At 46.0% G+C, this 21,446-nt stretch overlaps 3 long non-coding RNA genes across 3 annotated transcripts; all 3 read right to left on the bottom strand.

The window, feature by feature from the left end:
• Window positions 1-285: 285 nt before the first annotated feature.
• On the bottom strand, window positions 286-5,258 carry LOC140692140 (uncharacterized). Its single transcript, XR_012067703.1, has 3 exons — window positions 5,146-5,258; window positions 1,865-1,937; window positions 286-487 (listed from the first exon to the last, which is right to left on the bottom strand). It is a non-coding gene; the product is annotated as an uncharacterized lncRNA (long non-coding RNA).
• Window positions 5,259-10,891: 5,633 nt separating this feature from the next.
• Window positions 10,892-15,866, bottom strand: LOC140692141 (uncharacterized). Its single transcript, XR_012067704.1, has 3 exons — window positions 15,754-15,866; window positions 12,473-12,545; window positions 10,892-11,095 (listed from the first exon to the last, which is right to left on the bottom strand). It is a non-coding gene; the product is annotated as an uncharacterized lncRNA (long non-coding RNA).
• A 329-nt stretch (window positions 15,867-16,195) lies between these two features.
• On the bottom strand, window positions 16,196-21,170 carry LOC140692125 (uncharacterized). Its single transcript, XR_012067679.1, has 3 exons — window positions 21,058-21,170; window positions 17,777-17,849; window positions 16,196-16,399 (listed from the first exon to the last, which is right to left on the bottom strand). It is a non-coding gene; the product is annotated as an uncharacterized lncRNA (long non-coding RNA).
• Between the last annotated feature and the right edge of the window lie 276 nt (window positions 21,171-21,446).

A 21,446-nucleotide genomic window follows, 5' to 3' on the forward strand; every position in this document is an offset into this window, starting at 1 on the left:
TGGGTGGATCAGTGTGATGGAGGGGCTGCCGCCCTCTGTGGAGCTTGGCTTAGGTGTTTGGTCCGGGAAGCTGTGTAAGTTCGAGATACTGCTGCTGCCCAAAGACCTGAGTTCACAGGTCAGTTTCCAGAACCTTTAAGAGCAGACAGTGGAAGATCTGCCTGTCATCAGCTTACTGGTGAGGCTCCGAGGTACTTTCAGACTTGCCCAGTCCTGGTGAAGTCGACTTTAGGGGAGACACGAAGAGAAGCTGGGCGAAAAGCTGGCTGCACGGATTGAGGAGAGATGCGAACACATGGATGAGAGATGTTCTGCTACAATGGAGAATACTGGCGTGGAGACAGCTGTAGAGGATACCAGGCTCAAAAGACATTCATGAGACATATTGATCCTCGCTGATACTGGCAGAAACATACGGAGTGCCAACGTGGACTTGAGGAAGTTCCTCAATTCTCTTCTCCAAGAACGGGTCCAAGGTCTCTGACATCTGCAAGAGAAGAGATGGCAGAGATGATCAAAACGCTCCTGTTCTTGGAAGAGGTCGTGAGAATCCACACGTCCCAAGGGGCATTCCCTAGCCATTCAGACCAGAATTCACCAAGCCCAGGTAAGCCTTTTCCCAGGTTTGGGCCTAGCTAGCAAGCACTTGCCCTTCCCTCCCCTCCACTCAGGCATCCATTTGGAAGGATCAGTACCTGAGCTGCAATGAAGCCATTACGAGAAGAGCAAGCCCCTCCTAGAATCAGAGTTCCTCCAGCTTCACACTCTGTGAACAACAGTGAACTCCTTAAAGGTCAAATAGTCTCGGCTGAAATCGATAGGAATTGAATACTTAGCTCACACCTAGAAACGATGGCCTTCCGCTAGATTCAGCAAATGTGGTGTTTATGTCTTCCCTGGGGTGAAGGGAGTGTGGTAAGTGAGGGGAATCTTTGACTGAACTTGAATCTGTATTAGGCCTCAGTTTTTCAAGACAGTATAGGTAAATAGTACATGTCAGAAAGTGAACTGTACTGTAAAAGTCGCCAATGACATTAAAGACACAGCTTCTGTGGATCGTCTTTCAATGGAGTCAAGCCCCCGGGGGCACTATATCATGGGGGTGCAGACTTGGTTGCGTTAAATGGCTTTACCCAACATGATCGGATGATTAAGCGTTCTCATCACTGATAGAAGAACACCTGGTTCTCAATAGACTAGCATAACTGCAGCAGGCTTGTCCTAGCTATAATGCCTCTAGGTGCTTTTGGATTCAAACCTAAATGTATATATTTGGTTTGTTTCCTCTTGTATTTTCCTAGAGAGGGATGTTACCCCTTGAAATGCCAACATTGGCCAGTAGGTGTCATTGGGAGTAAAGGGCACCACATGCACAAGTGTATCCAAGGTTGGGGGTTATTTCATCTTTCCAATAGTTATTTCATGGTTCCTGTTGGTTTCGGAGGCTTCAAAAGGAAAGAGTTGACATGACCCCTTTAGCAGTTTGGACTAGAAATTTGCATTCTTTCTGTCTAGGTTTTCCGTAGAGCTGACAAAATGTTACCAAAATTGACAAGTCTGGCTTCTAGGTCGATACAGTGTGTTTCAAAAAATAACTTCATTTTCGTATAACTCCCAAAACATGTAAATGAATTCTGTTAAACTTCTTAAAGACTGCAAATGAGATATCAACACACTGTCAAAACAGGTGTCTCCAGACAATCCCTCCCACCACGGCTGTATAGGAACAAAGAGCTAAGCAAATATCACATTTCTGTGAAATGTATCTGGATAGTGTTGATTCATCGATGCCCAGTTGGCAGAGAAGAAGTGCAACCTGCACTCACTCGCTCCCATGTACAGAGCAATGGAAACATCCACTCACCCAGCCCTTGGCACAGGACACTTGCCGAAGAGAGGTCTGTTACTTCCAAAGACAGGATGAGGCCTCAGGACACCTGGAAGCAGGAGAAGGCAAAGCAGGGAATGGAAACCAGTGCAGGGTCTGACCCCTGGTGGTGGAGCAACAAGGGTGAAACTCTGTTTGCCTTGGACGCACACTCTCAAGCGGACAGGAGACATGGGATTGAAGGTGATGTGCTGAGATTTACAAGAGTGCACAGCAGATGCTTGGCTGACAGAACTCAAAGAAACCAGCGCAAAATATCCCCACAGTTGATTCTGAGACCAAGATCCGAGCTGCCAAATTTGAGGTAGCAGAGGCAACGGTCAGTGAGGGATAGGGCTTCGGATGATGGCACACGCTGAGTCTCAGGGATCTGGAGTGCATTGTGGGATGTGGTGGGTCGAATCAAGAGAGCAAACCGAACTGTGTACCAATGATAAAGCAACCACACTGGTCGCGCGGTTGAGATTACCGATATGTCCCATGGCCACACCCAGTGCATCTGCAGGACCAGGGACCAATTGGGCATTTTGCCAATAGAGCACGTGTGGGGCTGAATCAGTGCTATCGTGCTTCTGGTCTGAGGGATCCAGGGGGCCTTGGGTTTGAAATCAGAATGAAAAGCCTTAGGATCTGCTACATTCATAACCTGGGCTGGGATTATGGTTTGGTTTGAGGCACAGGATGCGCAACAGCTCTGTGGTTGCCTTCGTGCACCCGTGCCACAAGGATGAGAGGACAAGGAAGAGTGGTCCAAGTCCACAGCGTGAGAAGAGGAAGCATTTCCTTCAGCACTATCTCCCAAAAGCGGATGCTACATTTTGGATGGCACCGGCACGGGACGGCACCGAGGACACCAAGGTAGGTCTGCGGGATCATTCCAGCAGGCCCTGATGTGTGACATCCATGGATGAGCTTCCACTGGTGTTTCAGTAGACAGAGAAGCTCTGGGAAGAACTGCTTTCATTGGGACATTCCCGTGGCACTTCAAAGCACAAGCGCACTCTCAGTTTGCTTTTTTTTAAACACTCCAAAATGACATAGAGCAGAATGCAGAGCTGAGAACCTTTAGAAGCCTCATTTCCACAAGAGGAAGTGTCCTGCGCACTTTCAGAATTGTGAGATATGCGTAATCAAAATGAGGTTTTGCTAATCGAAATAGTATGGGATGTTCATCACAACAAATGCAACACCAGCAATTGGAGATATACCAGACAACACACACAGGAACAGGATATGGCATCAATGTCTAGGAGAAGTTGTCCTCACAGAAATCCCATGGAATTGCGTAGAGACAAGAGTCTAAAATTTTCACTTAACAAAGCCCTAGAAGTCTACATTAGATACCTGATATTACCTGACCAGTAGAGATGAAGAAGTACAGTAAAAGAAACAGGAAGTACCATTTTCAGTTCCAAAGATATTGAAGGCCCAGAAGATAAGCTTTCTAACAACTAGACTGCAAAACGCTCTCCAGACCAAGTGTTGAAAATGGAGGTCTGGAAAACCCTGAAGAACAACATTGTCTCAGAATCACAAAAGGCAGAATATCAGAAAAGGGGAAGAGAAAGTCTAAAGACGAGCCAAAAAATATCAGAAAACTCAATGGATGTGATAATATCAGGGCTAAAATTCAGTCCTTAGCAGACTAGATAATGCAGAGAGACGCGTGAATGACTGTGAAGACAGGGGAACAGAAATCCCTCGGTCAGAAGCAGACATAGGAAAGCAAGTGCAAACCAATGAAACATTGCTGTTGATTCCTGGGTTAAGACAGGGCATGAAAGACTAGAGTTCATAAGAGTCCCAGATGGAAAAGCAAGAGATAAAGAAACAAAAAATGTCTGAAAATGTATCTGTAGAAAAATCAGACTGAAACTTGCTGAAAGCCAAGAAAGAATCATCTATGCGAATTCAGGAATTACACAGCATCCAAAGGAGGTGGAACCCCAATAGACCTACCAGCAGCTGTATGATTCAAATCAACAAAGTTCACGAATATCCCAGTGATTTAAAATGCACCTGGAGGAAACAACATAGTCACAAGGGAACCTCCAGAGGGGTTTCAGCTGATATCTCGGCAGCAATATTGCAGGACAGGGAGGAGTGCCAGGACACAGACCATATCCTGAATGGCCAAATGCTGCCACCTAGGGTAGCCTATGCCCCATGACCACCATTTCTAATAACGGCAGAGCTAGGGAATTCCACAGACCGGCAAATCTTAAAAGAATTCAGCAGTTCAAAACTTCTTCTAAAAGGAAGGTTGAGAATACTCCCCTGAATAGAAAAGCAGCAAGATGAAATGGAAAGAAGAAAACCATTATTGGAAATGCAAGAAGAGCATGAGTGGCAAAGAAGAAACAAGAAGAAGGCAAGGAGGACATCAAAACGCTAAAGATGGGAGAGGGAAGCAGGAAATCATAGGTGATTGGAAGCACTCTCTTAAGTGAATCAGCTTATTGGACTCTCTGTTTGAAGTGAAAGGAGAGATGCATGGCCTGACGTGTTTGCAAAACAAGCAAGAAGCAGACCAACAAAGAATCAAACCAACAAACAAGCACCAAAAGGGTACGGTTGGCTGACATATACCAAGGGAATCATGATTATTCAAAAGAAAATACTCAAGGTGATGTCAAGGATCATTCAGCACGCATCGACCCAGTATCGCGGCTTGCATGTACTCAGCACACTTGTCTTCGGAAATCAGAGGCGTGCATTCATATTCGTAAATATTGATTCATAAGAGCATATCGTGACCTAACCCAAATGCCGATTTGGAATCAAATGGATTCCTAGTCCGTGATGTAGACTTGTATGTCTTCCAACAGGATGAAGGAATGCCATATTCTACGCTACGTAGAGAAGAAATGTAAGAAGCCTATAACAAAGGCACGTAGATCTGCCAAAGTGTACTAAGAGCAAAAGAGACAGACAGTAAAGTGCACATTGGGGTTGGTTTCATTTCTTGGAACTTCAGCCCCCATGAAACAAATGGATCCATGTCCTGAGAGTGCGGGTGTTTCAGCAGAAATCAGGCGACGCATATGTATTCCGGGTGTACGGATATTATAGGAACATAAGTCTCCTTTAGAGGGTCTCTGTGTACTGTGAACTGTTAGAAAGTTTAAAGACGTGTGAAACCATCAACTAAAAAGGGACCCACTTCCCTCCATTGGTTCTGTGCATACAGATCTGAACAAAAGGAAAGAGGGAAGAAGAAAGGCCCATGGGACGCTAGTGGGTAGAATCACATTTACCTTAGGAACCTCTGGTCGGATGCAGCCCCTCCCCCAACACTGACAAGATGCAGCAGCCATTGGGGATGGCAGTTACCGGTTGGATTCCAGGTGGAATGTTGGTGTGTACCGCGAGGCTTGTTGTGGCTGTTGGATCCTAGGTAACCGGGCAGAGTTCTGTGGGTGGATCAGTGTGATGGAGGGGCTGCCGCCCTCTGTGGAGCTTGGCTTAGGTGTTTGGTCCGGGAAGCTGTGTAAGTTCGAGATACTGCTGCTGCCCAAAGACCTGAGTTCACAGGTCAGTTTCCAGAACCTTTAAGAGCAGACAGTGGAAGATCTGCCTGTCATCAGCTTACTGGTGAGGCTCCGAGGTACTTTCAGACTTGCCCAGTCCTGGTGAAGTCGACTTTAGGGGAGACACGAAGAGAAGCTGGGCGAAAAGCTGGCTGCACGGATTGAGGAGAGATGCGAACACATGGATGAGAGATGTTCTGCTACAATGGAGAATACTGGCGTGGAGACAGCTGTAGAGGATACCAGGCTCAAAAGACATTCATGAGACATATTGATCCTCGCTGATACTGGCAGAAACATACGGAGTGCCAACGTGGACTTGAGGAAGTTCCTCAATTCTCTTCTCCAAGAACGGGTCCAAGGTCTCTGACATCTGCAAGAGAAGAGATGGCAGAGATGATCAAAACGCTCCTGTTCTTGGAAGAGGTCGTGAGAATCCACACGTCCCAAGGGGCATTCCCTAGCCATTCAGACCAGAATTCACCAAGCCCAGGTAAGCCTTTTCCCAGGTTTGGGCCTAGCTAGCAAGCACTTGCCCTTCCCTCCCCTCCACTCAGGCATCCATTTGGAAGGATCAGTACCTGAGCTGCAATGAAGCCATTACGAGAAGAGCAAGCCCCTCCTAGAATCAGAGTTCCTCCAGCTTCACACTCTGTGAACAACAGTGAACTCCTTAAAGGTCAAATAGTCTCGGCTGAAATCGATAGGAATTGAATACTTAGCTCACACCTAGAAACGATGGCCTTCCGCTAGATTCAGCAAATGTGGTGTTTATGTCTTCCCTGGGGTGAAGGGAGTGTGGTAAGTGAGGGGAATCTTTGACTGAACTTGAATCTGTATTAGGCCTCAGTTTTTCAAGACAGTATAGGTAAATAGTACATGTCAGAAAGTGAACTGTACTGTAAAAGTCGCCAATGACATTAAAGACACAGCTTCTGTGGATCGTCTTTCAATGGAGTCAAGCCCCCGGGGGCACTATATCATGGGGGTGCAGACTTGGTTGCGTTAAATGGCTTTACCCAACATGATCGGATGATTAAGCGTTCTCATCACTGATAGAAGAACACCTGGTTCTCAATAGACTAGCATAACTGCAGCAGGCTTGTCCTAGCTATAATGCCTCTAGGTGCTTTTGGATTCAAACCTAAATGTATATATTTGGTTTGTTTCCTCTTGTATTTTCCTAGAGAGGGATGTTACCCCTTGAAATGCCAACATTGGCCAGTAGGTGTCATTGGGAGTAAAGGGCACCACATGCACAAGTGTATCCAAGGTTGGGGGTTATTTCATCTTTCCAATAGTTATTTCATGGTTCCTGTTGGTTTCGGAGGCTTCAAAAGGAAAGAGTTGACATGACCCCTTTAGCAGTTTGGACTAGAAATTTGCATTCTTTCTGTCTAGGTTTTCCGTAGAGCTGACAAAATGTTACCAAAATTGACAAGTCTGGCTTCTAGGTCGACACAGTGTGTTTCAAAAAATAACTTCATTTTCGTATAACTCCCAAAACATGTAAATGAATTCTGTTAAACTTCTTAAAGACTGCAAATGAGATATCAACACACTGTCAAAACAGGTGTCTTCGGACAATCCCTCCCACCACGGCTGTATAGGAACAAAGAGCTAAGCAAATATCACATTTCTGTGAAATGTATCTGGATAGTGTTGATTCATCGATGCCCAGTTGGCAGAGAAGAAGTGCAACCTGCACTCACTCGCTCCCATGTACAGAGCAATGGAAACATCCACTCACCCAGCCCTTGGCACAGGACACTTGCCAAAGAGAGGTCTGTTATTTCCAAAGACAGGATGAGGCCTCAGGACACCTGGAAGCAGGAGAAGGCAAAGCAGGGAATGGAAACCAGTGCAGGGTCTGACCCCTGGTGATGGAGCAACAAGGGTGAAACTCTGTTTGCCTTGGACGCACACTCTCAAGCGGACAGGAGACATGGGATTGAAGGTGATGTGCTGAGATTTACAAGAGTGCACAGCAGATGCTTGGCTGACAGAACTCAAAGAAACCAGCGCAAAATATCCCCACAGTTGATTCTGAGACCAAGATCCGAGCTGCCAAATTTGAGGTAGCAGAGGCAACGGTCAGTGAGGGATAGGGCTTCGGATGATGGCACACGCTGAGTCTCAGGGATCTGGAGTGCATTGTGGGATGTGGTGGGTCGAATCAAGAGAGCAAACCGAACTGTGTACCAATGATAAAGCAACCACACTGGTCGCGCGGTTGAGATTACCGATATGTCCCATGGCCACACCCAGTGCATCTGCAGGACCAGGGACCAATTGGGCATTTTGCCAATAGAGCACGTGTGGGGCTGATTCAGAGCTATCGTGCATCTGGTCTGAGGGATCCAGGGGGCCTTGGGTTTGAAATCAGAATGAAAAGCCTTAGGATCTGCTACATTCATAACCTGGGCTGGGATTATGGTTTGGTTTGAGGCACAGGATGCGCAACAGCTCTGTGGTTGCCTTCGTGCACCCGTGCCACAAGGATGAGAGGACAAGGAAGAGTGGTCCAAGTCCACAGCGTGAGAAGAGGAAGCATTTCCTTCAGCACTATCTCCCAAAAGCGGATGCTACATTTTGGATGGCACCGGCACGGGACGGCACCGAGGACACCAAGGTAGGTCTGCGGGATCATTCCAGCAGGCCCTGATGTGTGACATCCATGGATGAGCTTCCACTGGTGTTTCAGTAGACAGAGAAGCTCTGGGAAGAACTGCTTTCATTGGGACATTCCCGTGGCACTTCAAAGCACAAGCGCACTCTCAGTTTGCTTTTTTTTAAACACTCCAAAATGACATAGAGCAGAATGCAGAGCTGAGAACCTTTAGAAGCCTCATTTCCACAAGAGGAAGTGTCCTGCGCACTTTCAGAATTGTGAGATATGCGTAATCAAAATGAAGTTTTGCTAATCGAAATAGTATGGGATGTTCATCACAACAAATGCAACACCAGCAATTGGAGATATACCAGACAACACACACAGGAACAGGATATGGCATCAATGTCTAGGAGAAGTTGTCCTCACAGAAATCCCATGGAATTGCGTAGAGACAAGAGTCTAAAATTTTCACTTAACAAAGCCCTAGAAGTCTACATTAGATACCTGATATTACCTGACCAGTAGAGATGAAGAAGTACAGTAAAAGAAACAGGAAGTACCATTTTCAGTTCCAAAGATATTGAAGGCCCAGAAGATAAGCTTTCTAACAACTAGACTGCAAAACGCTCTCCAGACCAAGTGTTGAAAATGGAGGTCTGGAAAACCCTGAAGAACAACATTGTCTCAGAATCACAAAAGGCAGAATATCAGAAAAGGGGAAGAGAAAGTCTAAAGACGAGCCAAAAAATATCAGAAAACTCAATGGATGTGATAATATCAGGGCTAAAATTCAGTCCTTAGCAGACTAGATAATGCAGAGAGACGCGTGAATGACTGTGAAGACAGGGGAACAGAAATCCCTCGGTCAGAAGCAGACATAGGAAAGCAAGTGCAAACCAATGAAACATTGCTGTTGATTCCTGGGTTAAGACAGGGCATGAAAGACTAGAGTTCATAAGAGTCCCAGATGGAAAAGCAAGAGATAAAGAAACAAAAAATGTCTGAAAATGTATCTGTAGAAAAATCAGACTGAAACTTGCTGAAAGCCAAGAAAGAATCATCTATGCGAATTCAGGAATTACACAGCATCCAAAGGAGGTGGAACCCCAATAGACCTACCAGCAGCTGTATGATTCAAATCAACAAAGTTCACGAATATCCCAGTGATTTAAAATGCACCTGGAGGAAACAACATAGTCACAAGGGAACCTCCAGAGGGGTTTCAGCTGATATCTCGGCAGCAATATTGCAGGACAGGGAGGAGTGCCAGGACACAGACCATATCCTGAATGGCCAAATGCTGCCACCTAGGGTAGCCTATGCCCCATGACCACCATTTCTAATAACGGCAGAGCTAGGGAATTCCACAGACCGGCAAATCTTAAAAGAATTCAGCAGTTCAAAACTTCTTCTAAAAGGAAGGTTGAGAATACTCCCCTGAATAGAAAAGCAGCAAGATGAAATGGAAAGAAGAAAACCGTTATTGGAAATGCAAGAAGAGCATGAGTGGCAAAGAAGAAACAAGAAGAAGGCAAGGAGGACATCAAAACGCTAAAGATGGGAGAGGGAAGCAGGAAATCATAGGTGATTGGAAGCACTCTCTTAAGTGAATCAGCTTATTGGACTCTCTGTTTGAAGCGAAAGGAGAGATGCATGGCCTGACGTGTTTGCAAAACAAGCAAGAAGCAGACCAACAAAGAATCAAACCAACAAACAAGCACCAAAAGGGTACGGTTGGCTGACATATACCAAGGGAATCATGATTATTCAAAAGAAAATACTCAAGGTGATGTCAAGGATCATTCAGCACGCATCGACCCAGTATCGCGGCTTGCATGTACTCAGCACACTTGTCTTCGGAAATCAGAGGCGTGCATTCATATTCGTAAATATTGATTCATAAGAGCATATCGTGACCTAACCCAAATGCCGATTTGGAATCAAATGGATTCCTAGTCCGTGATGTAGACTTGTATGTCTTCCAACAGGATGAAGGAATGCCATATTCTACGCTACGTAGAGAAGAAATGTAAGAAGCCTATAACAAAGGCACGTAGATCTGCCAAAGTGTACTAAGAGCAAAAGAGACAGACAGTAAAGTGCACATTGGGGTTGGTTTCATTTCTTGGAACTTCAGCCCCCATGAAACAAATGGATCCATGTCCTGAGAGTGCGGGTGTTTCAGCAGAAATCAGGCGACGCATATGTATTCCGGGTGTACGGATATTATAGGAACATAAGTCTCCTTTAGAGGGTCTCTGTGTACTGTGAACTGTTAGAAAGTTTAAAGACGTGTGAAACCATCAACTAAAAAGGGACCCACTTCCCTCCATTGGTTCTGTGCATACAGATCTGAACAAAAGGAAAGAGGGAAGAAGAAAGGCCCATGGGACGCTAGTGGGTAGAATCACATTTACCTTAGGAACCTCTGGTCGGATGCAGCCCCTCCCCCAACACTGACAAGATGCAGCAGCCATTGGGGATGGCAGTTACCGGTTGGATTCCAGGTGGAATGTTGGTGTGTACCGCGAGGCTTGTTGTGGCTGTTGGATCCTAGGTAACCGGGCAGAGTTCTGTGGGTGGATCAGTGTGATGGAGGGGCTGCCGCCCTCTGTGGAGCTTGGCTTAGGTGTTTGGTCCGGGAAGCTGTGTAAGTTCGAGATACTGCTGCTGCCCAAAGACCTGAGTTCACAGGTCAGTTTCCAGAACCTTTAAGAGCAGACAGTGGAAGATCTGCCTGTCATCAGCTTACTGGTGAGGCTCCGAGGTACTTTCAGACTTGCCCAGTCCTGGTGAAGTCGACTTTAGGGGAGACACGAAGAGAAGCTGGGCGAAAAGCTGGCTGCACGGATTGAGGAGAGATGCGAACACATGGATGAGAGATGTTCTGCTACAATGGAGAATACTGGCGTGGAGACAGCTGTAGAGGATACCAGGCTCAAAAGACATTCATGAGACATATTGATCCTCGCTGATACTGGCAGAAACATACGGAGTGCCAACGTGGACTTGAGGAAGTTCCTCAATTCTCTTCTCCAAGAACGGGTCCAAGGTCTCTGACATCTGCAAGAGAAGAGATGGCAGAGATGATCAAAACGCTCCTGTTCTTGGAAGAGGTCGTGAGAATCCACACGTCCCAAGGGGCATTCCCTAGCCATTCAGACCAGAATTCACCAAGCCCAGGTAAGCCTTTCCCCAGGTTTGGGCCTAGCTAGCAAGCACTTGCCCTTCCCTCCCCTCCACTCAGGCATCCATTTGGAAGGATCAGTACCTGAGCTGCAATGAAGCCATTACGAGAAGAGCAAGCCCCTCCTAGAATCAGAGTTCCTCCAGCTTCACACTCTGTGAACAACAGTGAACTCCTTAAAGGTCAAATAGTCTCGGCTGAAATCGATAGGAATTGAATACTTAGCTCACACCTAGAAACGATGGCCTTCCGCTAGATTCAGCAAATGTGGTGTTTATGTCTTCCCTGGGGTGAAGGGAGTGTGGTAAGTGAGGGGAATCTTTGACTGAACTTGAATCTGTATTAGGCCTCAGTTTTTCAAGACAGTATAGGTAAATAGTACATGTCAGAAAGTGAACTGTACTGTAAAAGTCGCCAATGACATTAAAGACACAGCTTCTGTGGATCGTCTTTCAATGGAGTCAAGCCCCAGGGGGCACTATATCATGGGGGTGCAGACTTGGTTGCGTTAAATGGCTTTACCCAACATGATCGGATGATTAAGCGTTCTCATCACTGATAGAAGAACACCTGGTTCTCAATAGACTAGCATAACTGCAGCAGGCTTGTCCTAGCTATAATGCCTCTAGGTGCTTTTGGATTCAAACCTAAATGTATATATTTGGTTTGTTTCCTCTTGTATTTTCCTAGAGAGGGATGTTACCCCTTGAAATGCCAACATTGGCCAGTAGGTGTCATTGGGAGTAAAGGGCACCACATGCACAAGTGTATCCAAGGTTGGGGGTTAGTTCATCTTTCCAATAGTTATTTCATGGTTCCTGTTGGTTTCGGAGGCTTCAAAAGGAAAGAGTTGACATGACCCCTTTAGCAGTTTGGACTAGAAATTTGCATTCTTTCTGTCTAGGTTTTCCGTAGAGCTGACAAAATGTTACCAAAATTGACAAGTCTGGCTTCTAGGTCGATACAGTGTGTTTCAAAAAATAACTTCATTTTCGTATAACTCCCAAAACATGTAAATGAATTCTGTTAAACTTCTTAAAGACTGCAAATGAGATATCAACACACTGTCAAAACAGGTGTCTCCGGACAATCCCTCCCACCACGGCTGTATAGGAACAAAGAGCTAAGCAAATATCACATTTCTGTGAAATGTATCTGGATAGTGTTGATTCATCGATGCCCAGTTGGCAGAGAAGAAGTGCAACCTGCACTCACTCGCTCCCATGTACAGAGCAATGGAAACATCCACTCACCCAGCCCTTGGCACAGGACACTTGCCGAAGAGAGGTCTGTTACTTCCAAAGACAGGATGAGGCCTCAGGACACCTGGAAGCAGGAGAAGGCAAAGCAGGGAATGGAAACCAGTGCAGGGTCTGACCCCTGGTGGTGGAGCAACAAGGGTGAAACTCTGTTTGCCTTGGACGCACACTCTCAAGCGGACAGGAGACATGGGATTGAAGGTGATGTGCTGAGATTTACAAGAGTGCACAGCAGATGCTTGGCTGACAGAACTCAAAGAAACCAGCGCAAAATATCCCCACAGTTGATTCTGAGACCAAGATCCGAGCTGCCAAATTTGAGGTAGCAGAGGCAACGGTCAGTGAGGGATAGGGCTTCGGATGATGGCACACGCTGAGTCTCAGGGATCTGGAGTGCATTGTGGGATGTGGTGGGTCGAATCAAGAGAGCAAACCGAACTGTGTACCAATGATAAAGCAACCACACTGGTCGCGCGGTTGAGATTACCGATATGTCCCATGGCCACACCCAGTGCATCTGCAGGACCAGGGACCAATTGGGCATTTTGCCAATAGAGCACGTGTGGGGCTGAATCAGTGCTATCGTGCTTCTGGTCTGAGGGATCCAGGGGGCCTTGGGTTTGAAATCAGAATGAAAAGCCTTAGGATCTGCTACATTCATAACCTGGGCTGGGATTATGGTTTGGTTTGAGGCACAGGATGCGCAACAGCTCTGTGGTTGCCTTCGTGCACCCGTGCCACAAGGATGAGAGGACAAGGAAGAGTGGTCCAAGTCCACAGCGTGAGAAGAGGAAGCATTTCCTTCAGCACTATCTCCCAAAAGCGGATGCTACATTTTGGATGGCACCGGCACGGGACGGCACCGAGGACACCAAGGTAGGTCTGCGGGATCATTCCAGCAGGCCCTGATGTGTGACATCCATGGATGAGCTTCCACTGGTGTTTCAGTAGACAGAGAAGCTCTGGGAAGAACTGCTTTCATTGGGACATTCCCGTGGCACTTCAAAGCACAAGCGCACTCTCAGTTTGCTTTTTTTTAAACACTCCAAAATGACATAGAGCAGAATGCAGAGCTGAGAACCTTTAGAAGCCTCATTTCCACAAGAGGAAGTGTCCTGCGCACTTTCAGAATTGTGAGATATGCGTAATCAAAATGAGGTTTTGCTAATCGAAATAGTATGGGATGTTCATCACAACAAATGCAACACCAGCAATTGGAGATATACCAGACAACACACACAGGAACAGGATATGGCATCAATGTCTAGGAGAAGTTGTCCTCACAGAAATCCCATGGAATTGCGTAGAGACAAGAGTCTAAAATTTTCACTTAACAAAGCCCTTGAAGTCTACATTAGATACCTGATATTACCTGACCAGTAGAGATGAAGAAGTACAGTAAAAGAAACAGGAAGTACCATTTTCAGTTCCAAAGATATTGAAGGCCCAGAAGATAAGCTTTCTAACAACTAGACTGCAAAACGCTCTCCAGACCAAGTGTTGAAAATGGAGGTCTGGAAAACCCTGAAGAACAACATTGTCTCAGAATCACAAAAGGCAGAATATCAGAAAAGGGGAAGAGAAAGTCTAAAGACGAGCCAAAAAATATCAGAAAACTCAATGGATGTGATAATATCAGGGCTAAAATTCAGTCCTTAGCAGACTAGATAATGCAGAGAGACGCGTGAATGACTGTGAAGACAGGGGAACAGAAATCCCTCGGTCAGAAGCAGACATAGGAAAGCAAGTGCAAACCAATGAAACATTGCTGTTGATTCCTGGGTTAAGACAGGGCATGAAAGACTAGAGTTCATAAGAGTCCCAGATGGAAAAGCAAGAGATAAAGAAACAAAAAATGTCTGAAAATGTATCTGTAGAAAAATCAGACTGAAACTTGCTGAAAGCCAAGAAAGAATCACCTATGCGAATTCAGGAATTACACAGCATCCAAAGGAGGTGGAACCCCAATAGACCTACCAGCAGCTGTATGATTCAAATCAACAAAGTTCACGAATATCCCAGTGATTTAAAATGCACCTGGAGGAAACAACATAGTCACAAGGGAACCTCCAGAGGGGTTTCAGCTGATATCTCGGCAGCAATATTGCAGGACAGGGAGGAGTGCCAGGACACAGACCATATCCTGAATGGCCAAATGCTGCCACCTAGGGTAGCCTATGCCCCATGACCACCATTTCTAATAACGGCAGAGCTAGGGAATTCCACAGACCGGCAAATCTTAAAAGAATTCAGCAGTTCAAAACTTCTTCTAAAAGGAAGGTTGAGAATACTCCCCTGAATAGAAAAGCAGCAAGATGAAATGGAAAGAAGAAAACCATTATTGGAAATGCAAGAAGAGCACGAGTGGCAAAGAAGAAACAAGAAGAAGGCAAGGAGGACATCAAAACGCTAAAGATGGGAGAGGGAAGCAGGAAATCATAGGTGATTGGAAGCACTCTCTTAAGTGAATCAGCTTATTGGACTCTCTGTTTGAAGCGAAAGGAGAGATGCATGGCCTGACGTGTTTGCAAAACAAGCAAGAAGCAGACCAACAAAGAATCAAACCAACAAACAAGCACCAAAAGGGTACGGTTGGCTGACATATACCAAGGGAATCATGATTATTCAAAAGAAAATACTCAAGGTGATGTCAAGGATCATTCAGCACGCATCGACCCAGTATCGCGGCTTGCATGTACTCAGCACACTTGTCTTCGGAAATCAGAGGCGTGCATTCATATTCGTAAATATTGATTCATAAGAGCATATCGTGACCTAACCCAAATGCCGATTTGGAATCAAATGGATTCCTAGTCCGTGATGTAGACTTGTATGTCTTCCAACAGGATGAAGGAATGCCATATTCTACGCTACGTAGAGGAGAAATGTAAGAAGCCTATAACAAAGGCACGTAGATCTGCCAAAGTGTACTAAGAGCAAAAGAGACAGACAGTAAAGTGCACATTGGGGTTGGTTTCATTTCTTGGAACTTCAGCCCCCATGAAACAAATGGATCCATGTCCTGAGAGTGCGGGTGTTTCAGCAGAAATCAGGCGACGCATATGTATTCCGGGTGTACGGATATTATAGGAACATAAGTCTCCTTTAGAGGGTCTCTGTGTACTGTGAACTGTTAGAAAGTTTAAAGACGTGTGAAACCATCAACTAAAAAGGGACCCACTTCCCTCCATTGGTTCTGTGCATACAGATCTGAACAAAAGGAAAGAGGGAAGAAGAAAGGCCCATGGGACGCTAGTGGGTAGAATCACATTTACCTTAGGAACCTCTGGTCGGATGCAGCCCCTCCCCCAACACTGACAAGATGCAGCAGCCATTGGGGATGGCAGTTACCGGTTGGATTCCAGGTGGAATGTTGGTGTGTACCGCGAGGCTTGTTGTGGCTGTTGGATCCTAGGTAACCGGGCAGAGTTCTGTGGGTGGATCAGTGTGATGGAGGGGCTGCCGCCCTCTGTGGAGCTTGGCTTAGGTGTTTGGTCCGGGAAGCTGTGTAAGTTCGAGATACTGCTGCTGCCCAAAGACCTGAGTTCACAGGTCAGTTTCCAGAACCTTTAAGAGCAGACAGTGGAAGATCTGCCTGTCATCAGCTTACTGGTGAGGCTCCGAGGTACTTTCAGACTTGCCCAGTCCTGGTGAAGTCGACTTTAGGGGAGACACGAAGAGAAGCTGGGCGAAAAGCTGGCTGCACGGATTGAGGAGAGATGCGAACACATGGATGAGAGATGTTCTGCTACAATGGAGAATACTGGCGTGGAGACAGCTGTAGAGGATACCAGGCTCAAAAGACATTCATGAGACATATTGATCCTCGCTGATACTGGCAGAAACATACGGAGTGCCAACGTGGACTTGAGGAAGTTCCTCAATTCTCTTCTCCAAGAACGGGTCCAAGGTCTCTGACATCTGCAAGAGAAGAGATGGCAGAGATGATCAAAACGCTCCTGTTCTTGGAAGAGGTCGTGAGAATCCACACGTCCCAAGGGGCATTCCCTAGCCATTCAGACCAGAATTCACCAAGCCCAGGTAAGCCTTTTCCCAGGTTTGGGCCTAGCTAGCAAGCACTTGCCCTTCCCTCCCCTCCACTCAGGCATCCATTTGGAAGGATCAGTACCTGAGCTGCAATGAAGCCATTACGAGAAGAGCAAGCCCCTCCTAGAATCAGAGTTCCTCCAGCTTCACACTCTGTGAACAACAGTGAACTCCTTAAAGGTCAAATAGTCTCGGCTGAAATCGATAGGAATTGAATACTTAGCTCACACCTAGAAACGATGGCCTTCCGCTAGATTCAGCAAATGTGGTGTTTATGTCTTCCCTGGGGTGAAGGGAGTGTGGTAAGTGAGGGGAATCTTTGACTGAACTTGAATCTGTATTAGGCCTCAGTTTTTCAAGACAGTATAGGTAAATAGTACATGTCAGAAAGTGAACTGTACTGTAAAAGTCGCCAATGACATTAAAGACACAGCTTCTGTGGATCGTCTTTCAATGGAGTCAAGCCCCCGGGGGCACTATATCATGGGGGTGCAGACTTGGTTGCGTTAAATGGCTTTACCCAACATGATCGGATGATTAAGCGTTCTCATCACTGATAGAAGAACACCTGGTTCTCAATAGACTAGCATAACTGCAGCAGGGTTGTCCTAGCTATAATGCCTCTAGGTGCTTTTGGATTCAAACCTAAATGTATATATTTGGTTTGTTTCCTCTTGTATTTTCCTAGAGAGGGATGTTACCCCTTGAAATGCCAACATTGGCCAGTAGGTGTCATTGGGAGTAAAGGGCACCACATGCACAAGTGTATCCAAGGTTGGGGGTTATTTCATCTTTCCAATAGTTATTTCATGGTTCCTGTTGGTTTCGGAGGCTTCAAAAGGAAAGAGTTGACATGACCCCTTTAGCAGTTTGGACTAGAAATTTGCATTCTTTCTGTCTAGGTTTTCCGTAGAGCTGACAAAATGTTACCAAAATTGACAAGTCTGGCTTCTAGGTCGATACAGTGTGTTTCAAAAAATAACTTCATTTTCGTATAACTCCCAAAACATGTAAATGAATTCTGTTAAACTTCTTAAAGACTGCAAATGAGATATCAACACACTGTCAAAACAGGTGTCTCCGGACAATCCCTCCCACCACGGCTGTATAGGAACAAAGAGCTAAGCAAATATCACATTTCTGTGAAATGTATCTGGATAGTGTTGATTCATCGATGCCCAGTTGGCAGAGAAGAAGTGCAACCTGCACTCACTCGCTCCCATGTACAGAGCAATGGAAACATCCACTCACCCAGCCCTTGGCACAGGACACTTGCCGAAGAGAGGTCTGTTACTTCCAAAGACAGGATGAGGCCTCAGGACACCTGGAAGCAGGAGAAGGCAAAGCAGGGAATGGAAACCAGTGCAGGGTCTGACCCCTGGTGGTGGAGCAACAAGGGTGAAACTCTGTTTGCCTTGGACGCACACTCTCAAGCGGACAGGAGACATGGGATTGAAGGTGATGTGCTGAGATTTACAAGAGTGCACAGCAGATGCTTGGCTGACAGAACTCAAAGAAACCAGCGCAAAATATCCCCACAGTTGATTCTGAGACCAAGATCCGAGCTGCCAAATTTGAGGTAGCAGAGGCAACGGTCAGTGAGGGATAGGGCTTCGGATGATGGCACACGCTGAGTCTCAGGGATCTGGAGTGCATTGTGGGATGTGGTGGGTCGAATCAAGAGAGCAAACCGAACTGTGTACCAATGATAAAGCAACCACACTGGTCGCGCGGTTGAGATTACCGATATGTCCCATGGCCACACCCAGTGCATCTGCAGGACCAGGGACCAATTGGGCATTTTGCCAATAGAGCACGTGTGGGGCTGAATCAGAGCTATCGTGCATCTGGTCTGAGGGATCCAGGGGGCCTTGGGTTTGAAATCAGAATGAAAAGCCTTAGGATCTGCTACATTCATAACCTGGGCTGGGATTATGGTTTGGTTTGAGGCACAGGATGCGCAACAGCTCTGTGGTTGCCTTCGTGCACCCGTGCCACAAGGATGAGAGGACAAGGAAGAGTGGTCCAAGTCCACAGCGTGAGAAGAGGAAGCATTTCCTTCAGCACTATCTCCCAAAAGCGGATGCTACATTTTGGATGGCACCGGCACGGGACGGCACCGAGGACACCAAGGTAGGTCTGCGGGATCATTCCAGCAGGCCCTGATGTGTGACATCCATGGATGAGCTTCCACTGGTGTTTCAGTAGACAGAGAAGCTCTGGGAAGAACTGCTTTCATTGGGACATTCCCGTGGCACTTCAAAGCACAAGCGCACTCTCAGTTTGCTTTTTTTTAAACACTCCAAAATGACATAGAGCAGAATGCAGAGCTGAGAACCTTTAGAAGCCTCATTTCCACAAGAGGAAGTGTCCTGCGCACTTTCAGAATTGTGAGATATGCGTAATCAAAATGAAGTTTTGCTAATCGAAATAGTATGGGATGTTCATCACAACAAATGCAACACCAGCAATTGGAGATATACCAGACAACACACACAGGAACAGGATATGGCATCAATGTCTAGGAGAAGTTGTCCTCACAGAAATCCCATGGAATTGCGTAGAGACAAGAGTCTAAAATTTTCACTTAACAAAGCCCTAGAAGTCTACATTAGATACCTGATATTACCTGACCAGTAGAGATGAAGAAGTACAGTAAAAGAAACAGGAAGTACCATTTTCAGTTCCAAAGATATTGAAGGCCCAGAAGATAAGCTTTCTAACAACTAGACTGCAAAACGCTCTCCAGACCAAGTGTTGAAAATGGAGGTCTGGAAAACCCTGAAGAACAACATTGTCTCAGAATCACAAAAGGCAGAATATCAGAAAAGGGGAAGAGAAAGTCTAAAGACGAGCCAAAAAATATCAGAAAACTCAATGGATGTGATAATATCAGGGCTAAAATTCAGTCCTTAGCAGACTAGATAATGCAGAGAGACGCGTGAATGACTGTGAAGACAGGGGAACAGAAATCCCTCGGTCAGAAGCAGACATAGGAAAGCAAGTGCAAACCAATGAAACATTGCTGTTGATTCCTGGGTTAAGACAGGGCATGAAAGACTAGAGTTCATAAGAGTCCCAGATGGAAAAGCAAGAGATAAAGAAACAAAAAATGTCTGAAAATGTATCTGTAGAAAAATCAGACTGAAACTTGCTGAAAGCCAAGAAAGAATCATCTATGCGAATTCAGGAATTACACAGCATCCAAAGGAGGTGGAACCCCAATAGACCTACCAGCAGCTGTATGATTCAAATCAACAAAGTTCACGAATATCCCAGTGATTTAAAATGCACCTGGAGGAAACAACATAGTCACAAGGGAACCTCCAGAGGGGTTTCAGCTGATATCTCGGCAGCAATATTGCAGGACAGGGAGGAGTGCCAGGACACAGACCATATCCTGAATGGCCAAATGCTGCCACCTAGGGTAGCCTATGCCCCATGACCACCATTTCTAATAACGGCAGAGCTAGGGAATTCCACAGACCGGCAAATCTTAAAAGAATTCAGCAGTTCAAAACTTCTTCTAAAAGGAAGGTTGAGAATACTCCCCTGAATAGAAAAGCAGCAAGATGAAATGGAAAGAAGAAAACCATTATTGGAAATGCAAGAAGAGCACGAGTGGCAAAGAAGAAACAAGAAGAAGGCAAGGAGGACATCAAAACGCTAAAGATGGGAGAGGGAAGCAGGAAATCATAGGTGATTGGAAGCACTCTCTTAAGTGAATCAGCTTATTGGACTCTCTGTTTGAAGCGAAAGGAGAGATGCATGGCCTGACGTGTTTGCAAAACAAGCAAGAAGCAGACCAACAAAGAATCAAACCAACAAACAAGCACCAAAAGGGTACGGTTGGCTGACATATACCAAGGGAATCATGATTATTCAAAAGAAAATACTCAAGGTGATGTCAAGGATCATTCAGCACGCATCGACCCAGTATCGCGGCTTGCATGTACTCAGCACACTTGTCTTCGGAAATCAGAGGCGTGCATTCATATTCGTAAATATTGATTCATAAGAGCATATCGTGACCTAACCCAAATGCCGATTTGGAATCAAATGGATTCCTAGTCCGTGATGTAGACTTGTATGTCTTCCAACAGGATGAAGGAATGCCATATTCTACGCTACGTAGAGGAGAAATGTAAGAAGCCTATAACAAAGGCACGTAGATCTGCCAAAGTGTACTAAGAGCAAAAGAGACAGACAGTAAAGTGCACATTGGGGTTGGTTTCATTTCTTGGAACTTCAGCCCCCATGAAACAAATGGATCCATGTCCTGAGAGTGCGGGTGTTTCAGCAGAAATCAGGCGACGCATATGTATTCCGGGTGTACGGATATTATAGGAACATAAGTCTCCTTTAGAGGGTCTCTGTGTACTGTGAACTGTTAGAAAGTTTAAAGACGTGTGAAACCATCAACTAAAAAGGGACCCACTTCCCTCCATTGGTTCTGTGCATACAGATCTGAACAAAAGGAAAGAGGGAAGAAGAAAGGCCCATGGGACGCTAGTGGGTAGAATCACATTTACCTTAGGAACCTCTGGTCGGATGCAGCCCCTCCCCCAACACTGACAAGATGCAGCAGCCATTGGGGATGGCAGTTACCGGTTGGATTCCAGGTGGAATGTTGGTGTGTACCGCGAGGCTTGTTGTGGCTGTTGGATCCTAGGTAACCGGGCAGAGTTCTGTGGGTGGATCAGTGTGATGGAGGGGCTGCCGCCCTCTGTGGAGCTTGGCTTAGGTGTTTGGTCCGGGAAGCTGTGTAAGTTCGAGATACTGCTGCTGCCCAAAGACCTGAGTTCACAGGTCAGTTTCCAGAACCTTTAAGAGCAGACAGTGGAAGATCTGCCTGTCATCAGCTTACTGGTGAGGCTCCGAGGTACTTTCAGACTTGCCCAGTCCTGGTGAAGTCGACTTT

This window comes from Vicugna pacos, unplaced genomic scaffold (genome assembly GCF_048564905.1).
Source record: "Vicugna pacos unplaced genomic scaffold, VicPac4 SAC-SAT, whole genome shotgun sequence".
Taxonomy (NCBI): Eukaryota; Metazoa; Chordata; class Mammalia; order Artiodactyla; family Camelidae; genus Vicugna; species Vicugna pacos.